Genomic DNA, 21,461 nt, shown 5'->3' on the forward strand with positions numbered 1-21,461 from the left:
CGAAGATTTTTGTGAGGTAAGTGATTTGTGAAACGTATAGGTTAATGTTAGTCAGGGCCATTCTTTCGTAGGGATTTTTGGAAGTCAGATTGCGTTTCGCAAAAATATTGTGTTTCAGTTTAAGCACAGTCTTGTATAATTCCATATGAAACGTCCCCTTAGAAAAATTATTTACATTATTTTATAATTCTTTACAGACGAATGGAAAAACTGGTAGAAGCCGACCTCTGGGGAAGATCAGTTTGGATTCTGTAGAAATATTGGAACACGTGAGACAGTACTGACCCTACGACTTAGAAGAAAGATTAAGGAAAGGCAAACTTACGTTTCTAGCATTTGTAGACTTAGAGAAAGCTTTTGACAATGTTGACTGGAATACTCTCTTTCAAATTCTAAAGGTGGCGGGGCTAAAATACAGGGAGCGAAAGGCTATTTACAACTTGTACAGAAACCAGATGGCAGTTATAAGAGTTGAGGGGCATGAAAGGGAGCAATGGTTGGGAAAGGAGTGAGACAGGGTTGTAGCCTCTCCCCGATGTCATTCAGTCTGTGTATATTGCAAGCAGTAAAGGAAACAAAAGAAAAATTCGGAGTAAGTATTAAAATCCATGGAGAAGAAATAAATACTTTTGAGGTTCGCCGATGACATTGTAATTCTGTCAGGGACAGCAAAGGACTTGGAAGAGCAGTTGAACGGAATGGACAGTGTCTTGAAAGGAGGGTATAAGATGAACATCAACAAAAGCAAAACGAGGATAATGGAATGGAGTCGAATTAAGTCGGGTGATGCTGAGGGAATTAGATTAGGAAATGAGACACTCAGAGTAGTAAAGGAGTTTTGCTATTGGGGGAGCAAAATAACTGATGATGGTCGAAGTAGAGAGGATATAAAATGTAGACTGGCAATGGCAAGGAAAGCGTTTCTGAAGAAGAAAAATTTGTTAACATCGAGTATAGATTTAAATGTCAGGAAGTCGTTTCTGAAAAATTTGTATGGAGCGTGTCCATGTATGGAAGTGAAGCGTGGACGATAAATAGTTTGGACAAGAAGAGAATAGAAGTTTTCGAAATGTGGTGCTACAGAAGAATGCTGAAGATTAGATGGGTGGATCACATAACTAATGAGGAGATATTGAATAGAATTGTGGAGAAGAGGAGCTTGTGGCACAACTCGACTAGAAGAAGGGATCTGTTGGTAGAACATGTTCTGAGACATAAAGGGATCACCAATTTAGTATTGGATGGCAGCGTGGAGTGTAAAAATCGTAGAGGGAGAGGAAGAGATGAATACACTAAACAGATTCAGAAGGATGTAGGCTGCAGTAGGTACTGGAAGATGAAGAAGCTTGAACAGGATAGAGTAGCATGGAGAGCTGCATCAAACCAGTCTCAGGACGATCTTACGTGTCATTGGAGGGTTTGCCCAGTCTTACATGATATGTGTAAGCCCTGTCTCTGTAGCATGTTGGCAACTCTGAGTGTTAATTTATGTGTGTAAGTCAAAGTGTTTCATCTGGTTGTTTTCTCTGTGATGTTTTCAATGAGTGTGTTGATGAGTGTGTTTGTAAGTTAGTAGCTTGTGAGTTATCTTGTATTCTGGAAGTGTTGTGTTTGATTTGTATTTGTGTTTTATTTTTTGATTTAGCCTGTGTACTAAATGTGTGTCATACCGATTGTTGCTAGCTCTTCGTATGATTGTACTCATTTCTTTTTCATAGTTTCTCTTGTGAAGTGTGATCTTGTTTAACCTATGTAACACATGTCTTAGTGCTGCAAGCTTCTTGTTGTGAGGATGATTAGATGTGGAATGTATTATTGTGCCTATGGCTATTCGTTTTCTGAAGATGTTAATTGTATGTTTGCCATTTTCTTCTTTTATTATTATGTCAAGGAAATTTACTTGACTTTCTTTTTCATTTTCAAGTGTGAATTTTATGTTCTGGTGTACTTTATTGATTTCTGAGTGGATTTTATCTATTTTTTCATTTGACTCATCTATCTGACAAAGAATGTTACCCATATATCTGTACCAACATTTGATTTTCAGACTTTAATTAGTGGTTATCGTTTCAAACATCAGAATGAGATTTTCACTCTGCAGCGGAGTGTGCGCTAATATGAAACTTCCTGGCATATTAAAAATGTGTGCTGAACCGAGACTTGAACTCGGGACCTTTGCCTTTCGTGGGCAAGTGTTCTACCATCTAAGCTACCCAAGCACGACTCACGCCTCGTCCACAAGCTTACTTCTTCCAGTATCTTGTCCCCTACCTTCCAATCTTTATAGAAGCTCTCCTGCAAACCTTGCAGAACTAGCAGTCCTGAAAGAAAGGATATTGCTGAGACGTAGCTTAGCCACAGCCTGGCGGATGTTTCCAGAACGAGAAATGTATTAAAATATGACACTAGTCTTAGTTGACTTCAAAAGAACCATTCATGATGGCTACCAAAACTACACCACCTTTGAAAATGTGCATAACTTAACTTCTACCAGCACTACAATAAATATGTTCATTAAAGATTCATATGTACTTGAACTTTAATAACCTGTGAAGCTATTGCTACTCCTTTTACTTTAGACAAAAAATCAGTTGTAAATATATGAATGCAAGAATTTAATTGAAATTCGGAATTTCGGTTTTAGTAGCACTTAGGTGAGGACCTGGCATAGGTTCATGATGAGGACTGAAGTTATGGTGTCGAGCACTAATTGACGTTTTATGTGATTATTATTGAAACAACACGCAAATTAACTGGTCTAAGCCCATACACATTACTTAACTGAATGTATGAAGTCTGCAAAGCCATGGCCAAGATTGGTGGTAGGCGAAATGGCGGCCAACTGTACTCATGGCTTTTGATGTGCGAATGCTCTATAAAATCTCTTCTTGGTGTTGGCTTTTCAACATATTAGAGCCATTAGATTATTCCACGAATACCAAATAATAGCCAGATCCACATTCAAGGCAAATTCCTTCTAATGCAGCTTCCAATTGCCTCTCTTAGCACCATCGAGGTGTACCATCTTAAGATTATCCACACAATGTGTGCCACTCTCACAAACGAGCTGCTCAGTTCGACCACCAAACCCACCTTTTACATCACACCATGCCACTTTCGTTATGGAGCTAATTCCCTACAGTGTTTACATGTTACAAATACAAGTACCCTAAGCATGAACCAACTTTTAACAAACATACTTTTTAATAAACGTATTTACACTACAATAATTTAAAATATTAATAAATTCTTTTGCTCCTTTCATATATACATTACAAAACTCTAATTAAGGAGTTCAAACAATACAGAATGCACACTTCATGAATTGCAGATACACAGTTACTCAAAAGAAACTTACTCCTAATCGGTATAAGTGTTACAGTAAGTTGTGGTTGTCCTAAAGATAATAATGGCTCACCATCTTTATGTGTCTTTGGTTGGCTGCAGAATGTTGGTGCTTTTGGGTTTCTCTGTGTTATGAAGTATTTCTGTTTGTCTGTGGTGGTGGTGGAGGGGGGGGGGAGGGGGTGTTCAAGGTTTTTCTATGTTCGTTTCAGGTTTGTCTTATTTTGTGTCAGCTGTGTTTGTTTTATTACGCCTTTTATTTCCTTTTTTACTAGTTTTCTTGTCAGTATTATGTTTATTTGACAATTATTTTATGGTACTTGGCTTTTAAGGATGTGTTCGGTTTCTAATATTATATTTTCTGTGTGTTGGTTGTTTACTTTGCTACTGGCACAGTGTTTCAACCCTTTTTCCATGAGCATTTTTTTGTGTATTTCTGTCTCTGTTACATTAACTAAAAGTGGTTGGAATGTGAGAATAAAGGTGACACGTATATGGTACGAAATTGTGTTCCATTCAGTTGTAGTCAGATGGTCCAAAAGTCAAAATTATCAATATACTGCAGTATTACACACGACTGAGGAAAACACAACTGCAAAAATTAAACCTTAACCATGGTTTTTAGGGATTTAAACGCATCGTCTTCAGAAGGACAAACCTACATACAATGCGATAACTTCTAATGGAAACGCCATGGACCAGCATTACGAGCCTAGCAGAAGCTACTCTCTGCAACATGAGTAGGAATATCACACATATATCAACAAAGCACAAGTAGTACTTACAAACTTCAAATTAGCAGTTCACTCAGTAAAAGCTGTCTCCACATTACATTTATCAGCAAGAGTCTATATGTTATTACCTAAAAATTAAAGTCCCTAGGATCAACGGATTGTCACACTGGTAGAACCAAGCACTTAAAGCAGCTCTGTGTGCACTCTGTAACAGTCTCTGTGGCTGGTCAGATTAGCAGTTAGCAGTTGGAAGTTAACAGTCAGTGGTGATGAAAGTTGGAGGTGAATCGCCAGCAGTGATTGAAGTTGCAGGTGAACAGCCTTCAGTGATGGATGTTGGGAGTGAGTAGTCAGCAATGATGGAGGTTAGAGGTTAATAATTAGCAGTGTTCGAGGTTTTCAGTATTAGTAAGTGGATTGTCTGACTGTATATCCACCATTGAGCTTTATTACTGATGAATATATAATTTTTTTGAATTGATTGTCACTTGATTAAGGTAAAATTTCGTAAATACATTGTTTGCTCTGCAACAAAATCTTTTCTGTACTAACCACATGCCTATTAGTAGTTAGAGCCTACAGTAGTTATCATCTTTTAATTAGCTCGCAGTATTGGTGCTTGTGGCATTGCTGTAGCTCGGGTAATGAAGATTTTTGTGAAGTAAGTGACTTATGAAATGCATAGTTTATTGTTAGGATTTCCTCTAATTCACGGCCATTCTTCTGTATTAATTATTTGAAGTGAGGTTATCATTTTCTAGCAGTCAGATTGCGTTGCACTAGGATGCTGTTGATGATAAAAAATAAGTAAAGAGCAAGTAGGTTCAGTGCTTTCAGTTTCACTCAGCAGTCTCAGAATTAAATAACGTAGAAGTTTCACCTTCCCAGTAATTTCAGTCTAAGTAAGCAAAAATTTTTAGAAGTTTCAAACTGCTAGTGCATAAGCACATTATTAAACAAAATGGCAAAAAAGAGCAAAAAGTAATAGATTTCTGAATAGTGGCAAACTTAAAAAAAAGTGGGATGGAATCAGTACCCAATTACAATATAAACTGACAAACGAAATTATATGCACAAAAGTTCTATAATAAAATTGTGTGGGATTCAACCACTCGCAAAGGCTACCGACAGTCGTAAGAAGGTTTTCTGCGATCAATATCGGTTAGAAACTATCGAAAATTTGTCTACAGGCAAGCTGCAACTGGTCACATGGTAATTTCCCATCATTGCGCCCAAGATCTTTATAGATCTCTAATTATTCTCAAATGCCCATCTTGCTCCCATTCGGTTGGGACGGGGTGTTTAGTGGAACAGACCAAACCGCAAGGTCAGTGGTCTCATCGGATTAGGGAAGTATGGGGAAGGATGTTGGCCTTGCCCCTTCAAAGGAACCATCCTGGCATTTGACTAGAGTGATTTGGGGAAATCACTGAAAACCTAAATCAGGATGGCTTGACACAGGATTGAACCGTCGTCCTCCGGAAAGCGAGTCCAGTGTGCTAACCACTGCGCCACCTCACTCGGTGGCTCCAATTGATTTCTCTATGAAGAATAACTGAGTCTTCCAAAATTTTTCGGATTGTGGTTGGCAATGAGTAGATGTTCAGCAGACATAGAGTTATGTATGTCAGCTCCTTTCTTTCCTAACAGATGTTCGACGGTAAAATGTATATTCAAACTTACAGTTTAGCTATGCGGAATCCACTTGCTGGTATTGTATTCTGTAATAGGCATTTATGCCATTTTATAAGCATCCAGGCATAATCTGAAAATGCTAAGACATATAATCAGTGTTTCCCATTGCTGAAAAAGGAAAGAATAATTACTTTGCTGCCCAATACGTTTTGATTGTCTGCCGTCATTGTTCAGTGACGCTCAACCATAAAAACTTAATATAATTCATACCCTAAAATAATGTTGGAATTAAGATAATCAGACTACGTTACTGACTTTTCACTAATACTAAACGGCAATTTTGCTTAGAACAATCACAGGACGATCCTATGTGTAACTGGTTCATTTCAGTATCGCGTTTTGTTTATGTCTTCTTGAAATACTTTCTCAAGTTACCTCACTTGCAGTTGTATTGATCAGCATTAAGAAATACATTTCGTAGTCGTTCCAGAACGCAAGCTGACCAATATTTTGCCAAGAACGCATGTTCAAATTGAACTTAGGTCGAACATTATTAAGCAGTTTATGTCTCTGCTGTGGTAAATTGAATTTTTTGATAACCTGTCCAGGTTTCTGGCAAGACTCCTTTAAATGTCTTAATGAATGAGACGGGATGTGTGGTTTCCTGTCTGGAAAGTAAAGCTCAAATTGGGTCCACGTTTTCTTCCATTAATTTTCAAGACAATGTATGTGCCGCCCCCGAAGTGCAACCTGAACGTTCGAGAGTCTGATTAAATTGTTCTGCGTGGTGCCTCTGCAACCCGATATAAATACTTGTTGCTGTATACAAGCCACGTGTCATAGCAGTGTGCTATGCACACTATTTGTGACTGCTCACAGTTCCCTGCATATGCCATTCATTTGCGAGAAAACATCAGCTCACCTCTCGCGGAAGTCCTTAGTTAGGACAGTTTTTATTTGTCATGGCTATATTCCTTTCTACTAGAACCTGTTCAAAACCCACTTGTGTGTACCACAACTTTTAATCCAGTACCTAATTTTTTTTTATATTTTTGTCCTTATCATGAATCATCTTTCATAATCCCTAGGAAAACAATTTCTCCTCAGCATTGTATAGTTTCTGTAACTTTTCATCTTGCTTACTAATCAAACTCTTAACGTTTTCCGATAATTGCTTAATATTGTGCTTAATTTCAGTCAGAGGATTCTTAAGTGAATCAGGTGATAATTATTTAATTGTTTGCAGTATATTTTTTGTAAGCTTTATTTATTTTTGAAATTTTTGTCAAACAGGTTTTCAAATGATTCTTTATTTGAGCGGATTGCTCTTAGGCTAACAATATGAAATCCGTGTCGACTGTAGCTGACTGCTCTTGGGCTAATAAGCTGCAAGTTTTTCAAGTAATTTGGTCAGTGGATTTAAGGCTTCGACTATCTGGAAGTTCTAGCAGTGGGGTTTTCCGGTTCTCTTTCTACTGAATCGGTATCTATGTCTGACATTGGCTGATTAGTCATATTACTTTCTCCAACAGGGAATACTTCGTCACTATTATTTTCTAATGTTATTTTTGTAGGTTTCCAGATTTAACCATAACACATTCAAATAGTTATTGCTACTTCACGAAATTTCAAACAATCCTTGTATTTATTTTTCGAGAAAATGCACTGAAATGTATCTACAAAAAGGAGTGCACATATTTACAAAAAGGAGTTCAAATCAGCACATCGCATTAGCTTCGCACTAGTGAAGTCTGCCATTTTTATATGACTGTTAACTACAGTATAATTTATAAACTAAAACTCTTTGAAAAATTAAAAATTGCTCCAAAAATTTTATGATAGGTAATAAATCATCTATGTTTTAGAAACCATAGCATGGAGTTACAAGCTGTTCAGTGATCATGTTTTTACCTATAACTGTTGCGACGGAACTTTCTGTCATTAACAGTTTATTGTAATTGACGCTTTTCGCACAACTTCCTGCACTTTTCCATGACTGCATTGTGCTCTTGTGATCCACTTTTTGCCTTTCTGTTGGCATCTGAAAATATATTTGACTCAGATGTAAGTTTATGTGCATGTAACAAAAAATGCAACTTAATAACATGCAGTAAATATTGTACAGCGATGTCCTGTCACAGTCGCCAATCACGATGGAGAAAGTTCTATAGTAGAACAATCCTCCAGCTAAACGACATTAAGAATTACAAATTATTACTGTGCGTATTTTTGTCGCATGAAGAATGCACATTCCAACAGCAGTGTGATTTTCTTGTATTTTTGAATAGTCATTTATGCCATTTTATAAGCATTCAGTGGTAATCTGAAAAACTAGGAGGTATAACAGTGTTTCCCATCGCTAAAAGATGAAGGAATGATTACGTAACTGACCAATACGTTTTGGTTGTCTGACGTCACTGTTCAGTCGCTCTCAACCATGAACGTTTAATATAATTGTTGCCCTAAAGCAATGTAGGCATTAAGATAATCAGATTACGATACGGACGAAGGTAGGTCTTTCTCTGTCAAGAGAATCATTAACGAAAGAGCACAGATAAAGCTCGAATCCTTTCGTCAAAGAATAATCACGCTCCAGCCCTTTGAAACCGGCCTCTGTAAACACAAATAAAACATTTAATAGAGGAAACATGACTTGAAATCAGGTATATCATCTGACCGTAATAAATAAAACGCCTTTAAGTAAGCGACAATAAAAATAACTTACCTGTTGCCTCTGCAACGATCGGATAGAGAAAGATGAATGTGTAAAGAAGTGAGAAATGAAAAATATTTTTGTTAAAACAAGATAACGCGTATACATGTAGCTTCTTAGGCCTCTAAGTTAAAACTATACATTAGCATTCAAAGTCTTTACACTTAAGCATCGCTCATGTAAAAAAAGAATAAAATAAAAAAGAACTTACGGAATAGGTTAGCTCGTGATTTTAAAAAGGATCGCTATACCCTCAAATCCTAAATTTATGATCACTTCAGATTTCAGAACGCATCATATCACAAGTCTAGTTGTTCCACAAATTCTTTTCTCCCCAGTTCTGTTCAGTATCTGCTCATTAGTTACATGATCTACCATTTTATTCTTTAGCATTCTTCTGTAACATCACATTTCCAAAGCTGCTTTTCTATTCTCGTTTGAACTGTTTATCACTAACATTTCACTCCCGCACAAGTGTACTCTCCAGACAAATACCTACAAAAGAGACATATTAAATATATATTCGATAGCAACGAATTTCTCTTCTTCAGATACTCTTTTCTTTGCCAACGCCAGTCTACGTTTTATATCCTCTCTGCTTCAGCATTAACCAGTTATTTAACAGGCCAAATGACGAAACTCGTCTACCACTTTCAGTGTCTCGCTTCCTAATGTAACTCCCCAGCATCGACTGACTTAACTTGTCAACATTTCATTAGATTTATTTTGTTTCTTTTTTTGTGTTCATCTTACACTCACCTTTTAAGATGATGTCCATTTCATTCAACTACTTTTCCAAATCCTTTGCCGTTTCTTACTAAATTACAATGTCATCGACAAATGTCAAGGTTTTTCGCACTTCTTCTGAACTTTAATTCCTTTTACAAATTTTTCTTTTGCTTACTTCACTGCTTAGTCAATGAATAACATAGTTACAGGCTACAAATCTGCCTCAATTCCTTCTTAATCACTGCTTCCCTTTCATGCCCGCCGAGTCTCATAACTTCTGTGTGATTTCGCTTGTGAACTAATAGTGAAAAACAGTTCATTTCAATTCTAACTCAATATAGATCACCACTGGGAGAATTTTTTACTCTTAATGAGGCATATGGATTACTACTACCGTAAGTTGTCTGTCAGACAGCAGCAAGCAATTGTTAGTGTGATTTCAATGCAGATTTCCTAAGGACACTGGTAGGAAAAATGATCTGGAAACATTTTTTTTATTCTACAATTTGATCTCAATAACTAATTTTCGGACACAGGAGGATAAAGACTTTAGGGATCTAACTAACAACTTTATTCTGATGAAGCTCGAAGCAAGAAAATGGCTGTATACCTAGTAGGAAAATCTCTCTCTGATCATGATGTGCAGTTATTTATACTAAATAATGTACTACTTACGGTATAGATACTCCTCAGTGGAAACACATTCGAATAAGCAATGACTCCAGGTCAAATATTTTTAAGAACAGCTCACAAGAGAACTGGAAAGACGTTTATAGTGATCCGAATATTGATATAAGTTTTAATCTGTTCAATAATAAATTCAAGTCATTATTTAAAAATAAGTTCTGCTTAAGTTTTTCAGAAATTACATTAAACAGCCATGTTGAAAAACTATGTGTCACTGAAGGGATAAAAGCATATTGTGAAAAGGAAAGGAAGAATGAGTTAACAGAAAATATTATCTGTTGGCAAGAACAGCAAAGACCTTGCAGTAGTTGTACACTAATAAAACTAATCAAAATTACCCGTAAAATAGTTAAATAATAAGAAACATGCACATTATATCATAAATCAGAAAATCTGGCAACAGACGTAAGTCTAAAGGGAATGTAGTAAAACGAGAGACAGGTTAACAGGGCACATAACATGGATAATATTATTTATGTAGGAAGAAGGACAACAAATTATTCGTAACAGGTAGCAGACACATTTAATGCAGTAGGAAGTATAAGGACAAATAGTTTAAGTGGAATATCAAAGGAGAAAAGTATACAGCCGAAATATTAGAAGAAGAAGCAGAATTCATGCGGCTGCATTCCCGAAACTTAATGGAGCATCAAAAGAGTATTTTGAAAAGGAAGTAACATACAATTCAATCCTATGAAAGTCTTACCAACTATCCTTCTAGAATTAAGACAGTTACATACCCTTCTAAAGTAAAACCTCAACTGGATTTGCTATGGCTTCCAACAGATCACAGAAGACTTGTTCACACATAACCAATACTGTCTTTTTTGAAAAATGTAATGCATCACCAACCCAGGATATTTTCCAAAGATATTTAAATAAACCAATGTTAAATTTTTAAAAGAAAGGTGACATGAGAGATTTCAATAACTACCAACCCATTTTACCGCTGACATTATTTTCCAAAGTTTTTGAGAATATAATACATTCTAGAATGGTATTCCATCTGAGAAACCATAATATTCTCAGAAGACTTGCTCAAATAAGAATGCCATCTAACGTTCACTCACCAAATTTTAGAAACACTAAATAAGGAAATAGCACTAGCTAGTATTTTCTGTGATCTATCTCAGGCATTTGTCTGCGTCACTTAAAACATTCTCTAAGACAAAAGGAGGTTTCAAAACATCAACGAATACATGAATTCGTCACGAATAACTGAGAATTAAGTGGCAAATGGTACATTTTATTGTGCTATAATTATATATTATAGGGTTTCTTCTCGTTCCATTCACTGATGGGTGCGCTGGAAGAACGACTGTTTATAAGCCTCTGTGAGAGTTTTTGTCTAAATTTATTTGTGCTGTCTCTGCGGGACAGACACTTAATAGGTTGACAGATTTTGTTCTGAATGACGCTTCTTGGAGTTTTCGAAGCAGATTCCCGTGTACTGCTTCTTTCTTTATATATCAGACAGTTAAGGTCTTCCAGCATATCTGTTATAGTCCGGCAAACAACCCTTTGGCCATGCATTTAAGTAGGCATCGTAAGAGTGTTTTGCACTGATCAGTTCTATAAACAGAATGCTTTTCCCAGTAACTGACTAGTGAATCGTAGCATACAGTTTGCTTTGTCTACAGCTCAGTCGTACCACTTCATCTCCCTAAGCGCTGCTATTTCCTCATATCCGCACGACGAGGCTGACAGTATCTGTAAGGTTCAGAACTTTGGAATTTTGTACATTAAGAAATTGTGATAAAGACTACATTGTACCGCTTTGGTTGTTGAGTTATAGCTTTACTTGTTAGAATATGCTGTACTATTCCCATCTTTAAGATGACATTATTTTGGCGTTTTTCCATATTCTGCTTGATCTATCGATGTCAGTAAGCCATCTCGTGACAACTCTTGCGTACAGTTATTACATCGCTGTCAATTTAGTTGACTATGTTGGCCTTCAACAGAAACTTGTAGTCATTAATGTAATGGTATAACACTGTTGCAATTTACATTATATATGTAACCTAACACTAACTTGTCAAACTGGCCTCTAACATGTCGTATTTCCTCGTTTAAGCTGAGCTTGAAAATAGTCTGTGACTGGAACTAGTAGCACAGTGCAAAATAAAAGACTGCCGAAGAAATTCACCATGTATTTGAAAGAAGACTTGGACTCCCTGCAACCAGCAGGCGGAGAAATACCGTCCCATATGTAGACTGCAGTTGACCCCACTAAACAAATGCAGGCATTTTGAGTGGTGCTCTAACTGAGGAGCTTGGGCTACTGATAAACGGCCTGCCTTTTCGGCAATGCATGTTTCTGCACTGCCCTGGTTAACCACAATGACCAAATAACGAGGCGACCTGGTGGGAAGTTCCAATCTTCCAATGTTTCGAACAGGCACGTATAGCGGATTTCTTATACTGGGATAGTGAGTCTAACTCCTCCAGTATTACTGCATTTGTGTGCGGTGTTACTCCTGGTGTCACGTTGTGCAGAGCCACCAGGTCTGACTTCAGGTCGCAGGTGGTAGCGACTGAAGTAACTCTCACGGCTGAACGCTACGTCACGAACAGCCATCGTCCTCATGCGGGAGTATCGCTGTGCCGTTTTCCAGCAGTAGAATCTCCGTCAAACAACTGGAACATTTTTATACGAAGTTTCCGTGCGACGTTGAGGTAGTCCCTGGCAAGCAAGATATCCAGAACTGTTCTCTACAGTACAAGAGTGGCATCATCAAGGATGACAGTCTCGGTGCGAGAGTCCAGGATATAAAAGACTGAATACAACGGTTGTGGTCTAGCTTGCCACTGGAGAGGATACGTCGATTTTATGACACGCTTCCCAACTGAATCAGAGCAAGCATCCAGACCAGAGAGTGTGTGACATCATACCAATAAGTGCTTTTATACCGCCAACTTCTTTGTAAATTCGACTCGATTTTATAATCACTCAGATAGCATTATATACGTTTCCCGCCTCTGGATATTTAACTGTTTTTGTCAGACAGTGTAGATTTGTACGGAAGATCGCTTTGACGTTTTTGCACTTGTAAAATTATTGTCTTGGAAACGCATTAGACTATTATGTTAACGTTATCGTGTTTAAAACTAATTACGAAGTATTACAAACTACTTTTATGAAACACTTCTCTGTGACAGTAGAATACGTGGCCTACAAGGCTGAATGAATATCTCTCCGGTTTTCAGCCGGATGGCAGCTTAAAATATCTACTTCTTCTCTGTCGCTATGAAGCTGCTATTAATTTCTAACAATATTTTCCAATCCCTACTATTAATCTCATCATTTTTGTTCCCAAGGTAAGTATCACTACAGCTATTATCGCTATTATTATTACACTTACTTCCCGAACAATTCTCTTATTAATAACGTCATTTTTTAGAAATAAATTTGTAATCTTATTTCGCTAACGGATCAACTTAGAAACTAGTCAAGAGACATTGTGTACTGGATTTCTTGGGCACTGACTGGCACCCCAGTGTCCCCGGTGTCGCAATGGATACTATGATTCACAGCAGCGTCAGTGGTCCATATTCCTGGAAAACAGCCGTACCAATGCGATGAACAGCTAAGACGTTCCTTCAGGGGTTACCAATCTAACATTCATTCTCGCCAAGTGCACGGAGGATTAAATTGCAGTGAAGGTAGCCTATTGTTAAGTGACTGAATCTCTTCCTGGCCTTCCTGGATACAATGTCACAAGCAAAATTATCGTTTTCCTTCCTTTCATTTCGTATGGATACTAGCTGAATACCTGGCAATGCTCAAATTCTCTTAGTCCATCTTCTCCTTCCCCCATCTCCGTCCATCTCCCCCTTACCCTTCTCTATCTCCTTATCCCCACGCTCTCTGTCCACTACAGCCCCTCTGTGTTCATCTCCTCCTGTCTCTTTCTCTGTTCATCTGCTACTCTCCCCTCTCTGACCGTCCCCTCCCTCCCCTATCCCTGGCCAATCTTCTCACTCTGTCCATTTCCTCCTGCATCCTCTAAATCCATCTCGTCCTACCCTTCTACCCTTACCCCTCCCTCCCCTATCCCTGGCCAATCTTCTCACTCTGTCCATTTCCTCCTGCACCCTCTAAATCCATCTCGTCCTACCCTTCTACCCTTACCCCTCCCAAGTCAATCTTCTACTCGCACCTCTTTCTGTCCATCTCCTGTTTCTCTGTCCAGTTCCCCCTTCCCATCTCAATGTGTATTTTTCTGTCCATTTTCTCTTTCCTTTCTACTGTCCGTCTCCTCCTCTTTTATACCTGTGTCCATCTCCTCCTTTCCTCTCTCTGTCTGTCCATCTCTTCCTCCCAAATTCTCTCTCAGTGTTATCACCTGTTGCTGGCTCATACCCCCACAATATTTGTTTCCCGATAGTCGTATATATTCTATTCTTCACTGGGAACCTAGAAACAACGGAGAGGCTCCGTCCCCGCAGCAGCCGCAGCGATCCACAACCCTACGACGACTACCGCAGTCCACTTCACCCCTCCGCCGCTCCACACTGAACCCAGGGTTATTGTGCGGTTCGGCCCCCGGTGGACCCCCCAAGGAACGCCTCACACTAGACGAGTGTAGCCCCTATGTTTGCGTTGTAGAGTAATGGTGGTGTACGCGTACTTGTAGAACTTGTCTGCGCAGCAATCGTCGACATAGTGTAGCTGAGGTGGAATAGGGGAACCAGCCAGCATTCGCCGAGGGAGGTGGAAAACCGCCTAAAAATCACCCAAAGACTGGTCGGTTCGCCGAACCTCGACACAAATCCGCAGGGCGGATTCGTGCCGGGGACCAGGTGCTCCTTCCCGCCAGGAAAGCCGTGACTTAAACCGCACGGCCAACCGGGCGGACCTTGTGAAAAGATTGATTGAAATCTATCCAGGTGTTGAGGAGAAGCTTCCTACCCCTGGCTGTACCCTCACATACATATGTCACATAATTTCACACGTATTTAAAATATTTCACACATATTTGCATAATTTTTTAATCGTATCTCTAGCAAATTGTGCACTGCAGTTTCATTTTCACGCAACTCATTATTCATAACGTCATATCCTCTGAGCTGTGTGTCGCTCAATGATGTGTTTTTACAAGTGCTTAAGTCTTACACAGAAATGTTGTCTGAAAAATGTGTTCTGAAGATAGTTAGTAAAAGAGAAGTAATACAGTAAAAGTTAATGGCTGATTGGTCACGCCTGACCCGTTTGAGAGATTGGTGGTTCTTACCGCTACAGTAGTTATCTCCATACAGTAAGCCATCTGTGTACTGGGTTTGGTTGAAATCGATCCATTTGTTTAGGAGGAGATGTGGAACATACACATGCATATGTCCTTGCAGTTTTATACACTCCTGGAAATGGAAAAAAGAACACATTGACACCGGTGTGTCAGACCCACCATACTTGCTCCGGACACTGCGAGAGGGCTGTACAAGCAATGATCACACGCACGGCACAGCGGACACACCAGGAACCGCGGTGTTGGCCGTCGAATGGCGCTAGCTGCGCAGCATTTGTGCACCGCCGCCGTCAGTGTCAGCCAGTTTGCCGTGGCATACGGAGCTCCATCGCAGTCTTTAAAACTGGTAGCAAGCCGCGACAGCGTGGACGTGAACCGTACGTGCAGTTGACGGACTTTGAGCGAGGGCGTATAGTGGGCAAGCGGGAGGCCGGGTGGACGTACCGCCGAATTGCTCAACAGTGGGGCGTGAGGTCTCCACAGTACATCGATGTTGTCACCAGTGGTCGGCGGAAGGTGCACGTGCCCGTCGACCTGGGACCGGACCGCAGCGACGCACGGATGCACGCCAAGACCGTAGGATCCTACGCAGTGCCGTAGGGGACCGTACCGCCACTTCCCAGCACATTAGGGACACTGTTGCTCCTGGGGTATCGGCGAGGACCATTCGCAACCGTCTCCATGAAGCTGGGCTATGGTCCCGCACACCGTTAGGCCGTCTTCCGCTCACGCCCCAACATCGTGCAGCCCGCCTCCAGTGGTGTCGTGACAGGCGTGAATGGAGGGACGAATGGAGACGTGTCGTCTTCAGCGATGAGAGTCGCTTCTGCCTTGGTGCCAGTGATGGTCGTATGCGTATTTGGCGCCGTGCAGGTGAGCGCCACAATCAGGACTGCATACGACCGAGGCACACAGGGCCAACACCCGGCATCATGGTGTGGGAGCGATCTCCTACGGTACATCCAAACCGTCATCGAACCCATCGTTCTACCATTCCTAGATCGGCAAGGGAACTTGCTGTTCCAACAGGACAATGCACGTCCGCATGTATCCCGTGCCACCCAACGTGCTCTAGAAGGTGTAAGTCAACTACCCTGGCCAGCAAGATCTCCGGATCTTTCCCCCATTGAGGATGTTTGGGACTGGATGAAGCGTCGTCCCACGCGGTCTGCACGTCCAGCACGAACGCTGGTCCAACTGAGGCGCCAGGTGGAAATGGCATGGCAAGCCGTTCCACAGGACTACATCCAGCATCTCTACGATCGTCTCCATGGGAGAATAGCAGCCTGCATTGCTGCGAAAGGTGCATATACACTGTACTAGTGCCGATATTGTGCATGCTCTGTTGCCTGTGTCTATGTGGCTGTGGTTCTGTCAGTGTGAACATGTGATGTATCTGACCCCAGGAATGTGTCAATAAAGTTTCCCCTTCCTGGGACAATGAATTCACGGTGTTCTTATTTCAATTTCCAGGAGTGTATGTGTGGTTATTTCATATGATTACTTTATGCACTAACGATGACATTCGAGACTGGAAACGGAAAATTATAACGTTTGTAACAACGGCAAAACTAGCGATAGCTTCGACTTATTGTTTGTAGACGGCCAGGTAACAATTCCACTATAGTAAATCCTGTTTGGACTGAATAAAGAAATGGAATAACACATTCTGGAAACTACACTGCAAGAACTAGAATCCATTGTAGTTTGCAGCCCATCTCGTGTACTCTGCAAGTTGGTCACCAATGGCAAATCCATTGAACAAGAAAGACAATTTACTTTGCTTCGCTTCATACCCTTTTTTGAAGATCTTCATACTGGAAACAATATTGAAAAATTTGAGAGAATGTGTCGCACAATAAGTAGAACGCTAAGAAACGAAGTAAGAAGGAAACACTGATGAAGTTGTATAAGGGTGTGCCGGTATTAGCAGATTTACGTCGGTCTGAAGATGGATCCTCATTAGCAAAGACTAAAGTGGGGTCCAAGTCACTGAAGTATCATTTAATAGATACTAAGTTGAGGTGAAGAAAGAAAAAACAGATAGATACTTAGTTGTGGTGAAGAGAGAGAGAGAGAGAGAGAGAGAGAGAGAGAGAGAGAGAGAGAGAGAGGGAGAGAGATAGAGAGAGAGAGAGAGGGAGGGAGAGAGAGAGAGTACTGCTGGTACTCACAACTGACAACTTAAACGCCAAAATAATTCATCAAAATTTGAAACATGAAACATAATGGATGAGCGATGATCCTTTGTGAAAATCGATCTACAGGGAAACCTCATGTCTAGAGGATTTCGCTGAAACGGCAGACAATAGAAAAGATGGAAGATCATTTTCGAAGTTAGAAACTTGATGATAATAAAGCTGTAAGGGAGGGTCTTATAGTACGTGCCATCGGCCGGGGTGGCCGAGCGGTTCTAGGTGCTACAGTCTGGAACCGCGCCAACGCTATGGTCGCGGGTTCGAAACCTGCCTAGGGCATGGACGTGTGTGATGTCCTTAGGTTAGTTAGGTTTAAGTAGTTCTAAGTTCTAGGGGGCTGATGATCTCAGAAGTAAAGTCCCATAGTGCTCAGAGCCATTTGAACCATTTGAACCATCAGTAGTCCGCGTATCTAGTACTAGGTGGCAGCACGTACAACAGGTTGAACATTTAATGTTGGTTGTGTGAGAAGAACACGCAAGAAGTTAGTTTCAACACTGTGGTGCACTTTTATGAGGTAACTGTATTTCTTTTACATTTATATTAACGTTATTGCTTAAGGATATCGTAGCGATAAAACTTTAAGGGCATCGTGTATTAAACAATACGCAACCGGAATCGTTTTTATTGCGTGATTGACAGTTCCGGCCACTCAGAACATTTAGGGAAGAAAAATAATATCTCTTCCTCTCCACATTTCAGAGTTAAATGGCTGAGAATAAGGGCAAGATGAAAGGAAAATGGATTGAAGAGAATATGAGGATGGCAATAAACGAAGTAATATAGGGGAAAATGATAGCCAGGTAGACAGCTGAGACTTTTCATGTCCCGAGGAGCACTTTACTTGATCGAATATAAGGCAATGAGCCGAGAAAAGAAGTAAGAAAGAGACTTGATGTCAGTTCAAGTGCTCAGCAGAGAAACGTCAGATGCATTCAACAGAGGCAAACAACTTAATAGTTCAAATACTGATGCAGCAAACAGGATAAGCTGAAATTTAATGGCGACACTCTAAGTACGGACGAGAATGTGATGTGTGTAATTTACTGTAAAATGATCGAAGCAGAATGGGTCCAATGCACTAAAGTAAAGAATGAGCACATGTTAGTTGCGTAGACAAAAAGGTACATTGTTTTCTTTTCTGATCATCGCAATAAGTAAACAGTGGTTTCTGAATCAATAAATTTTTTAAATATAATATTGTGTTCCATGGTTTTATTCACTTGTGTGACGCTATTTATCAATAAAGCCTGAAAATATTCCTATATAGACACTGGCCGATACTCGAAGACAATTTTAGTACTGACTGAAAAACCACATATTTGGACTTCTACGTGACCTGTCACTTCTGTAAAATTTCAGGGAAATCGATCATGTTCATCGATAAGGCATTATTTTAAATACCAGACTACTGCATTAAATAACAAAATTTTTAAATATTTCACATTTTACAATTTCAAAGATTAAGGTGGCCGGTACTGTATGACTCTCCCCTCTATGAATCAAGCTCAACTGGACAGTAAATCAGACTGCCCAACGGCTCTGTGTTCCTCTGATATTCTTCTGCCGTGCACAAAGTATCCAATCGTTTGCTCGCTTAAGACTCTGTGGTATTTTTGTCACACTGAGTGCAGTGTCAATTGTCTTCTGCACTCAAAAAATAGTACCTTTCTTGCGTCTCTTTTCCTAATCTCCAGATCCAGTTGTCATGCTCTGAAAGTAACCAGAGCAGCGCGTCGGTCGCTGTATAAAAGAAAATGACATCAGCTGACGCACATCGTTTCACTGTGGATAGTGAAACTAGCTACGTCAGTTCATGCACTGTAAGCTACATGAGAGACAACAGTTTGTATTAAAAGGAAATCTGTCTGCGACCTCTATAATTTTGTGCATAATCTTTGTACCATCTCTCTCCACCAAGTGCGATGATTCACGGAAGGAGGTAGATAGCCTACGACCTGCTTCTCCGATAAATAGTTCGATATTGCTCATCATTTTGGAATCTATGCCAGATGAGTTTGATAGAGATAGCAGACACGAAGAAGAGCAATTGTTTTTGTCACAGAGTTATTTAGGAAGTGCCAATAGAGACCCATACAAATCAAGTTGGGGACGCTGCAGAAGACGGGCGTTGTGCATCACGGTTGCTGTTAAAATTCCGAGAACGCAATTTCCAAAGCAATATATTATTTCCTCCCACGCGTATTTCTTTCAATACAAGCGTGATTCACTCTAAAGAAATTTTCTATCTATTCAGCTAAACGCCTCCACATACACTGACTGACAAAAAGACTGCAGCAGGCAGAAAGTATGGTTGTATGCCAATGTAAGAGCGTACACGTAGGCAACATCGGCAGTTATGTATGATATTAGAGAAGCAATTACCTGTGACGCCTACAACTGTCACAAAAGTTCATTAGCGTTGTTCGTGTTCAATATTGTCGACAGGTTTGGGATAGTAAATACCGGCGATATTCAGCGATCACTGGAAGGACACCAAGGTGCCATATACCAGTATGAGTCCGTCTTATCGGCCCCTAAAAGAGCTTGACTGTGGCATCACTGTGGATCTCCATTTGGCGGGCTGGTCGAATGGCGCAACATCCAGATTCGTAGGCAGTCAGATGCGACAGGGGCCCGATGTTGGTATGCTTGGGAATGTGAGCGCAAGCATACTCAAGGTTCTGGTCGACGAGGTTTGATCACCACAAGGAAGGATCACCGTTATTGTGCACCATATCGTAACACCCTTCACGTAATCATCTGCTTTTCCGAGAACAAGTAATGGGTTGTCCGTTTTGTGTCATCCCGCGCCATTAGCCGGACACTAGCAACAGCCGGACTACTGAATTACCGTCCCACGAGTAGCTACAGCTACCACCAAAATACAAACGGCTCCAATTGTAGTGGTGCTGTGACAGGGAAGCATGCACTACTGATATACGGCGCAGCATCGTGTTCAGCGATGAACTGCGGTTCCACACCAACCCAGATGACCATAATCGCTCAGGCTGGCGGTGACTAAGAGATATGACTCATTCTTCCAATGTTTTGGAGAATAGAAACGGCGTCATGGTATGAAAAACCATCAGCAATGGTTTCAGGTTGTGGCTGGTTGTGATTAAGGAACTGTAACGGGAGAACGGTACGTCATGGAAATCCTGCATTATCATTTGTTACCTCTTATGCCACAGTATAGTCGTATCGTCGTGCCATTTATCAGCAGTAAAATATCTACGCATGACACGTGCCCCTATGAACTGTCTGCCTATGGTCAGCAAGGTACCAAGATCTGTCCACAATAGAACATGTGTGGGACCAGCTCTACATCTACATCTGCATCTCCATGGTTACTCTGCAATTCACACTTAAGTGCCTGTCCGAGGGTTCATCGAAGCATTTTCGTACTACTTCTCTACCAATCCACTCTCGAATGCCGTGTGGGGAAAAGAAGCACCTAAATCTTTCCGTTCGTGCTGTGATTTCTCTTATTTTATTATGATGATCATTTGCCCCTACGTAGGCGGGTGTCAACCAAATATTTTCGCAGTCGGGAGAGAGAGTTGGTGATTGAAATTTGGTAAATAGATCTCGCCACAAAGAAAATCACCTTTGTTTCAGTGACTCTCACCCCAAACACGCGCATCATATCAATGACAGTCTCGCCCCTATTGCCCGATAACACGAAACGAGCTGCCCTTCTTTGCACTTTTCCGATGTCCTCCGTCAATGCTACCCGGTAAGGATCCCATGCCGCGCAGCAATATTCCAGCAGAGAACGGACAAGTGTAATGTAGGCTGTCTCTTTAGTGGGTTTGTCACATCTTCTAAGTGTTCTGCCAACAAAGCGCAGTCTTTGTTTCGCCTTCTCCACAGTATTATCTATGTGGTCTTTCCAGTTTAAGTTGCCGTAATTGTAATTCCTAGGTATTTAGTCTAATTGACAGCCCTTAGATTTGTGCGATTTATCGTATACCCAAAATTTATCAGATTTCTTTTAGTACCCATGTGGATGACCTCGCACTTTTCTTAATTTAGTGCCAATTGCCACTTTTCGCATCATGCAGAAATTCTCTCTAGATCATTTTTAAATTGGAATTGATCGTCTGGTGATTTTACTAGACGGTTAATTACAGCGTCATGTGCAAACAGTATAAGGTGGCTGCTCAGA

The sequence above is a fragment of the Schistocerca gregaria genome, chromosome 3 (assembly GCF_023897955.1).
Source record: "Schistocerca gregaria isolate iqSchGreg1 chromosome 3, iqSchGreg1.2, whole genome shotgun sequence".
Taxonomy (NCBI): domain Eukaryota; kingdom Metazoa; phylum Arthropoda; class Insecta; order Orthoptera; family Acrididae; genus Schistocerca; species Schistocerca gregaria.